This window comes from Pteropus alecto, unplaced genomic scaffold (genome assembly GCF_000325575.1).
Source record: "Pteropus alecto unplaced genomic scaffold, ASM32557v1 scaffold86, whole genome shotgun sequence".
Classification (NCBI taxonomy): Eukaryota; Metazoa; Chordata; class Mammalia; order Chiroptera; family Pteropodidae; genus Pteropus; species Pteropus alecto.
Genome location: NW_006442109.1, coordinates 14,371,251 through 14,380,744, shown reverse-complemented (window position 1 = coordinate 14,380,744; position 9,494 = coordinate 14,371,251). Strand labels below are relative to the sequence as shown.

Here is a 9,494-nt window from a genome sequence, read left to right as displayed (position 1 = left end):
AAAGTGGTTTTTCTGATAGACTGTGTGTACTTTGAGAGCAGGAACCACATTAATCTTGTGTATCTTAGTTTTCCAAGAATCTAGCAGATGCTCAGAAATTTAGCTGAGTCGGTTTTACTTCTGACAGGTGAAATAATGATGTTGTAATTTACTACTAAATAAATTTTATTATTTAACTGAGTTTCCTCTATTTGAAGACTGTCTAGAATTTGGGGGTATGTCTTAGATTGTGCTCCTCTGCAAGCAAACCCAGTAACCAGGACTTGGGTGCAGGTAGTCTGTTTGAGAGAAGAGACAGGAGACAGAGAAGAACCAACAAAAGTGTGTTCGTGTGCTGGTCGTAGCTGAGGAAGCGAGCTCAATCCCACCGCAGAGTGTCTGCAGAACCATGGAGAGCAAGCTTCCAAAAGCACCGCCCTGGGACGGGAGGCTGGGGCATTTGTCTACCAACACAAGACTCACATCAATGGCTCCCATCACCCAACACACACACGCGCGTGCACACACACACACACACACACACACACACTTTGGATTGCACCTGTGCATGGCTGAGTAGCCTTCTGCGCATTTGAGAGCAGAAACTGGGCAGTGCATGCAATGGTGTATGAAAGAGTCTGCCACAGCTGTGCCGAAACCAGACAGGCCAAGGGATAGGCATACTGAACAAGAGTCGGTTACAGGCAGTCAATATTCCCAATAACATTTGGAGTTCAGACACCTAGAAACTTATATGGCATTATTGGTGGGATTCTCGGAAGAAAGGCAGTAGGATATTTCATGGCCTCATAAGGCCATATGTAATATCTTCCTGGTCTGGTTCAGGTTCCACAGTAAATCCTGGGAGCCCACATGACTGCATTTTCCAATGTTCAAACAGCACTGAGCCGCAAGCTTCACGGGGGCAGGAACTCTGTCAGGTTTGACTCATTGGTATATCTCATAGTAGAACACAGTCCCTGGCACACAGCACATGCTGAATAAATATTTGTTGAGTGGATTAAACAACAACATGAATTTTAAAAGGAGTGTCGCTTAGGGATTACATATTATTTCTAAGAGACTTTGGGTTAGCTGGTCCTTCAAGCTACATCATTGTCCTAGGGCTGAATCTTAAGGCCTTAGCTTTATGAACATCGCATACCATTTGAATCAGAAACAAGTGCCAGAGGTGTTCAAAAAAAGAGAATGATCATTTTCTAGACAGCAGGAAAGTGGCACTAGTATGGGCCTTGAACTAAAGTGATAGTATAGACAAGTGGAGAGGAAAGTGGAAGTTTCCACAGGAAATTTGTCAATCAGTGATCACATAGGATGGCAATTCTTTCTTGAAGAAAAGCTGGAAAAAAGTGCTGGAAACTTCTTTTCTCTGCTTCCCGTGTTTGTGCAAAGCCTTTTTAATCCCAAAGAGAAGCAGTGAAGTAAGAAAACATTCATTCTTCATTCATTCAACAAATATTTGAGTACAACTATGTGCCAGGCATTATGCTTTTGAGGGTGTGGCAATGAGCAAATCAGACACAAACCCTGTGCTCAGAGAACTTATAGTCTGGTGGGAAGATAGAGGCTAAATAATCATGTAAATAAATATATAATAATAAACTGTCATGGTGGCTGTGAAGGAAATTACAGGGCTCTGTATGAAAATGTAAGGGGAGACTTAATTTTGCATGGAGGTTCAGGGAAGGTCTCTGAAGAAGTGATATTTACAGTGAGATCTGAAATATGAGTAAGAGAGAGCCAGGCCATAGGGAAGGCGATTAAGGAGCAGCATATGCAAAGCGCCTGAGGAGGGAGGGACTTGCCAGTGTGCTAAAAGTGAACAAAGTGAATGAAAGAGTGAGAAAGCCAAAGGAGGGGTGTGGGCTAGGAGACTGAGCGAGTGGCCTTGGAGACCATACTGAAGACTTTGGGTGTTGTCCTGAAAGTAGTGAGAAATCACTGAAGAACTTTGAGCAGAAAAGTGCAATGCCCTCAACTGGCTGCTTGGCTTGAACGTGAGCTGGAGAGGAAGTAGGGAGGTCAGTAAGTGAGCTATCACTGATATGGTTCAAAATGTGACCATGGCTAGGGCTGGAGCTGGGGCCAAGGAGATGGAGCAAAGTGGACATGTCTAAGAGAGATTTAGGGTAGAGAAATGACTAAACTAATAGGATGTGGAAATGAAAGGTAGAAAGAATGCCAGGATCAGTCCTAGGTTTCTGGCTCAAGTAACAAGAAGGTAAACGTGTTAATAATTAAGGCAGGGGAGACTCAAAGAAGCACAGGTAGGGGTGAGAAAGCAAGAGTTCAGCCTGGACATATAAAGTTTGAGAAGTCTGCAAGATGACAAGTTGGGATGTCTCATTATGAGTCATGACAGCCTGGAGCTCTGAAGAGAGGTTGCGGCTGCAGTTAAATACCAGGAAAAGAGAAGTGAGCAAATTCACCCACTAGGATACTTTTGGCATTCTCATGTGTATTTAATTATTTATTGGTTTTATGGGAATTCTGAAATGTTCTAGGTTTCTAACCACCAAGATTTCTCTTAAGAAAATGATCATGTGTAGATTTTACAAATGGGTTGGCTTCATATTGCTTCATATACTGCAGCAAGTCTTGGTAAGTATTTACAGTATTTTTGCTTATAACGGAAGTCCTTTAATATGAATAAATAAACACTGTCTCTTTTATTTGCCCCTGAGTGACATTTGATACACAATTCATTTTCCTTGGCTCTTCACCAAGTTTCTAGTGTTGAGATCACAAAACACTGATAGAAAGAAATTGGAAAAATACATCAACATTATGAGAGCAGTTTTGAGTAGATGGTCAAATAGTAAATGATTTTAGGTTCATTTAAAAAAATTTCCAAGTGTTTGATTTTTAAAAAACCATATATTAATTATATGATATTGCCTTGAGTTACTGTGCATCTTTCTAGTTTATATTCTGATTAGAAAATAAAATATAGAATTATTACAAACACTAACTAGAAGCTGGAAATATTAAATTTAGTAGCACATTTGTTGAATAAATTTGTTTCCATGAATAAAGGGCAGCCTAATCTTTTTTTTTTCTTCATTTTTTGTAGTGGTAAATTACTCCCTTAATAACTTCTTACTACTTTATTTTTAAGCATTGGCGCACATTCCTATTCTTTCCACCTAAGGAATTATAAGAAGGCTTAAGGAAAAAAACACAAAGGAGATTGTATGTGTGTTTATACACATGTAGAGATATATGTATATTAATGCCTATGTGTACATATATAGATACATCTGTGAATATGTATATTAATTTCTGGACACAGTCATTTGCAATCTGTAACATAAAATAGTACATTACAGTGTGTATGGTAACCGTTTATGGTTATGTTTACACCATGTCAAAAAAATCCAGTATATATAAAAGTTTATGTAAAAAAACACAACAAAAACTGTTGCTAGGCATTGTTCAAGCAAAGCAACTGAGTGGCAAGTCTCCTCTCCTATTTATCCAATTGCTCTCACAGCGTCATTACTTGCAGTGTGTGAGCTTCTACCCATTGGCATGACTCATCTGCAATGGTCCAATTAAAAAACTCATCTCTAAAGGGGTTGCATCTACATAGCACTTTCCCAGACGTTCTCTCATTCAATCTTCTCCAAACCCTGTGAGACAAGGGGTAATGCCCATCCAAACCCTGTGAGACAAGGGATAATGCCCACCCAATAGTTCTCTGAACCTCAGTAGACTGTGAAATGGAGATGATGCCCCACAGAGGGGCCCCAAAGGCAGGATGGCATAGTTAAGTACTCTTTGAAGTAAGAGAGACCTGGGGTTCAAGACCCAGCTCTGTCACTGACTGGCTGCATGAGTTAAGGTGAAATATGTCACCTCCCTAAGTCCCCAGTTTTTATCAGTAAAGGAGAGGTGCTTCCAGGGATGATGACAATTATAGTATCTGCCTCAAAGAGCAGAAATGGCTGGCTTGTGCCTAGCTTATACCAAGTGACTCATAAATGATAGATATCGCTATGCTTGATCAATAGTACCTTGAATATTAATATTAAGTCAGTAAAATAGCAGAATCTTATCACTATTTTATCTATGAAGACATTGAAATACTGAAAGGTAAAATGATTTATCAGGTGACCACATGGCTAATGAGTGGCAGTGGTCTCACCAGAACCGTTGCTTCTTGCTCCTGACCTTCCTCTTCCAGCCCAGGCCTGGGACCACAGCTGTGTATCCTGCCCACATGTGAGTCCTTAACAAATACTTGGTGAGATTGTAGCACTCTCCAACTGATCCAAATATCTCTAGCCTCACAGTCAAAACTGGGAACACTTGAGGTTCCTCCCTTCTCATACCTCCCAATGAAGGGGCAATGGAGAATTCACTAGATTTTTCTTCCCTGAAATGCTGATGAGGGTACTGGCTATTGGCCATTCACAAGAAAAATGAGCATCCTAAAAATTGGTTGCTGCCGTACTGAAAATATGGTATAATTTCTTCCACATCCCCACTGCCATCAATAAAAGAGGGTGGGCCTGTCATGGATGCCTTTGCTTTTTAATCTATAGTTGATGAAACAAGGGCATTACTTTAGAATTTTAAAAAATAGTATGAGCAATGGAAATCATATTAATGAAATATGAATATGCTGCTAATTACTTGTGCAAATGAACAACTAGAAAGTAAAACATTGGTCTATGGCCGTGCCACCCTGAACTTGCCCAATCTTGTCTGATCTGGGAAGCTAAGCAGGGTCGGGCCTGGTTAGTATTTGGATGGGAGACCACCTAGGAAGACCAGGTGCTGTAGGCGGGGGGGTGGGGGGTGGGAGGAAGAAAGAAAGAAAATAAAACATTGACCGTTTATACCTGCCAGACACTTTACAAAGCACTCCTTGTAGGTATCATGGAATTAGATACTGCCACCACTGTTTTATAGACAAAAATTCTGATGCTCTGAGATGTTAGGTAACTTGCCCAAAGACATAATCAATAAGCAACAGAGCTGGTATTTGAACCCAGGCCAGTTGACTTTGAATTCAACATTTATCCTATTTCATCACATCTGTCTTCTGAATGTGACTGGGATTAGAGTTATCTATGTAGGAAAACGGTCTGCTTCATGTTGCATAAGGATGGTCGCACCTGGGAATGGTGTGATGTGCTAAAAAGAGGACTGGACCCAAATCAGGAGAACCAAGTCCCCTCTCCACCTGCTATTAAACACTATTAAATGTGTGGTTTTACAGAAGTCAACTTGAGCACTTGGTTTTCTTCTGATGGACTAAACCATCTCAAAATCTCCTTTATTTCTAAAAGTGTATGGCTCTGTTTGTTTCTACTTATTTAACTTTAACTTTCAGCTGCTACATAATTATCGTGTAGATGTGTAGGTTCTGAAAAGTCAGTTATTAGGAAAGAAGCAAATTAACTTGGTCAGGATGTTATATGAAGCTTTAAAACACTGTTGAGGCTCTAAACAAAAAGTCAACACAAAATGGCAAGAGTGTGGAAAAACTGATATTCTCATATTATTGTAGGGGGGTAAATTAGTACAAATTTTTTTTAGGGCAATTTGGCAATTTCTATAAAAATCTGACCCAGAAAATCCATCTCCAGAAATGTATCCTTTGGCTGTAAGAATATCCTCCAGCCATACTCCTCCATATGCATAGAAGGATACTTTGCAGCACTGTATGTAAGCGCAAAAAATTAAAAGCAACTGAAGTGTCCATCAACAGAGGACTGATTAAATAAACTAAGATACACCCACAGTACATTCTACTATGCAGCTATTAAGAAAAATGAGGCAGATGACATGTACTAATATGAAAAGCTCACAAAATCTATTGCTAACTTTTTAGGTGCTGGACAGTGTCGATAGTATTCTGCTGCTTTTGGGGAATGCCATATGTGCTTCTGTGTGTATGGAATGCCTCTGGAAGGATACAGAGGAATCTAGTAACTGCAGTCACCTCTGGAGACAGGAGCTGAGGGTCTGGGGGATGGAGGTAAAAGAGGGACTTCCTGTTTGGTAGTGGTTTATTTATTTTTTTAACCATATATATGTAGTATTGCTAATTGAATGGGTAGAGGATGGATGGACAGATGAATGGATGGAGGAAGAGAGACAACAAAGTCAATAGAGAACTATGGTTGTTACATGAAATCAGAGCAAGAAACATCTTGCTCAGACTATATACACAATCTCTAACCAAGATCACATTTATTCAACATAATCATATACCTTACGAATCAGCAGTAAAAACAGCAACTACCCTGTGAGTGTTTTACGTACAACACTTCACTGAATCTACACTCCATCACCACAGAGCAACATATTATTGTACTTCAACGTATACTTCCCTTACAGATGGCTAAATTGAAGTTCAGAGAGGGGGAGTAACTCACCCAGGGGCACCCAGCTTACGAGCAAGTATCAAGTTTTGAATCCAGGCTTGCTGATTGCAAAGCCACTAACCCTATTTATCACTGACTAAAATTGATGATGTTGCAAATCCGCACACTTTTATGCAAAGTGGACTTTGCTCATTGGCAAACTGGAAAAATGTGTCCGACAGCATTCTCTCCATGTTTTGTTTTTCACTAAATAAAACCACAGGATTCATCCCAGATTTATTTGGAAAGCCAGGAAAGTTGCGTTTTGTCCTCAAATGGCCAGATCCACAATACACAGAATAAACTCTTCAACAGTGTTCACCCTGTTCCTCATTAATTCTCCTCCTATTTCACCTCACTGAAAAGACAGGGCTGGCGGACGAGTGGGCTGGTCCTCTCTCTGATGCAGAGGTCCAAGCTGATCCTGACAGAGCGCCAAGGGCCTGCAATGCTGAAAGCAGTCGCTGCCAACAGTACAGCTAATCATCATTATTTTCTGGAAAGGCCCTCTGAGACCTTGAGCATAAAAGAGCCAGTTTCAAACCGGAGGATCGTCTCTGGTCTGTACTGTACCCACAGGGAGCAGTTGTGGTATCAACAAGCTCCTGACACAGATCTGAAATGACTTTGATAACAGCAGCAACAAAAAAGCCCTCAGCTGCCTCAAGGAACGCACACAGCAACATCTCCTCCCTAGCACAATTACGGGCGCTCACCTGGCTCTCCAGGTGCATCAGCATTGGGGGCCCTGCTCTCAGTTCCCGGCTACTTTCCGTTTTTGGACACCTTAAATTGCTTAGGCTGAGAGTTAGCAAGCTGCACCAGATAAACATTGTTCTCCAGGGTTGGTTACTTTTAACATAAGCTACCAAAACGTGCCTGAATGTTACTTCAGGCAAGTAATTCAATGCTTAAAAAAAAATTTTTTTTTTTTGGCTCAGCAACAGTATATGTACTTGTGAAGCAACTGAATATTCAAATACTGTAATTGGAGATGATTTACATTGTTTTGAATTAACTAAAATTCCATTGTTAAGCACAAATACTGCTTCACTAAATCATCACGCTTTTAATAGGTCCACGTGAGCAGGTTACCTAGCGCATTAGGATTTATAACGCTCCTGGGGAGCTGACCACTGTATTATGCTTCCTGCTGCTAGGTAATATGCATGACACATTTCTGGACACTAATTCATTTATTTAATAGTAACAGTATGCAAAAACAGAGTTCAAAATGAGGCTGACAAAGGAGGTATAAAAGTTTTATTAATCCATAGCTAATCAAAGGCCAGTAGAAGGCATATAATGGTGGCATTTACAGACCATATCGAATGTGAATAAATTAACTTTTTGTTTCCTAAAATCTTACTAATAGGATGTATTCGACTTGAAACATTTATACTTTTAATTACAGAGGCAAGCAATTTGGAGCAGGTTTCCAGCTGCACTTTCCTTAAAAGCTACAACTTTGCATCAAGGATCAACACAAATCCTGTCATCAGCTGTGGTCTCAAATATGATCAATTACAACACAAGCTGCTTCACACTAAACTGCAATATTGTTTATTTTATTGCTGGTTTTATTGCATGCTGTCAGTCATTAGAAAAATATTTTCCCTGAAAAATGAAAGTATCGACTTAATTTTTCTCCCATTGCCCTGATCACTACACAAAGCATAAAAGCAGGTGGCATAATGCCTCCTGTAGAAAACCTTTTTTACAGTTTGATGGATCAATTTTACAACAAATCAGAGCAAAGCAAGAAAGAGAGTTTCAAGTAGAAGAAAAAGAGCACATCAGAAAGAAACACTGAAGTGTGTGGGAGAAACATTCACTTGGCTTAGTTTAATAGCATATGTTGGGAGAATATTTGCTCATTATTTCTAAGATGAAACAAGGAAATAAAGACATCTAAAACATAAACCTCTTTTCATTCTAGAATTCTAAGCATATTCTAATGTTCAGAGCATTTTGTAGCAATCAGTTCTTACATAATAATGTTATATGAGTATTGTTCTCATATTGAAGATAAGAAAGAGATCCTAGAATTATCCATGGCAGTGTTTTCCTGAGTGTATTTTGTAGAGAATAGGTTAAAGAACTTTTGGATATTAGGAGGGTTTATATTAAAGAAGGGTTCCCTGGTCAAATGGCTTTGGGGAATGCTGGATTAAATAAAGCTGAGTAAATATGTATCTTTACTTAGGTTTTCTCATATCCTTTAATATACTGATGGAAATCGTAAGATTCCAAAAGGAAGATATGGTATGAAGTTTTCCTTAAATTTATTTGCTTGTGAATTTTTTACTGAGAAGGAAAAAAAAACCCGGAGCATCACAGAGCTCAGTGTAGGAAACACAAATATAAAGCATATGGTCTCACACTGACGATTAAGACACACCAATGGATCTTAAATCTTTCTGGGATCTTTCTCCAAATTTTTAAATCTTTCTCCAAATTCTGCCCCCACCATCCCTCTCTGCTACATATTAATAGAAGCCCACCTCCATCCTTACCTCAGGAAATTTACAGAATACTTTGAAATCCATACACAGATACATACAATCTTCTATTATCAATATCCTAGCCCCTAACCCAGAAAGTCCTAGATATGCCTATTAGTCAACTTGGGAGAAGTAATGATTTTGAATGAAGTAAAGAAAATGGACATTATGATTCATTTTATACACAGGGAATGCACTCATAGCAATGGGCCTGAAAGGGTGGTAAATATTCTGTGGTCATCGTAAGGCTTACAAAAATTTCTATCACCCTTTAACCAGCACCTGCAGGTATCGAACGAAAAATAAATAGCTCCCACCCCCAAAATCATAGTGGTATTTTCATATAACAGGATATAACTCATTCAAAACAGCATTGGGATGCAACTAGAAAATAAGTTTAGTAAGGTCACAGGTGACAATATTCGAAAATCAATTACATTTCTATATATGAACAATGAACACTTAGAAATTAAAATTTAAAAAATAGTAATATTTATAGTAGCATTAAAAATGAAACATTTAGGAATAAATCTAACAAAATAAGTGCAAGAGCCACATGTTGGAAATTATCAAATATTAATAAGAGAAATGAAAAATAGTCTATAAATAGAGA

General features: G+C 39.0%; 1 pseudogene; it reads left to right on the top strand.

Annotated features, from left to right (window-relative positions):
- Window positions 1-4,672: 4,672 nt before the first annotated feature.
- Window positions 4,673-4,791, top strand: LOC112469705 (annotated as a pseudogene).
- Window positions 4,792-9,494: the final 4,703 nt, after the last annotated feature.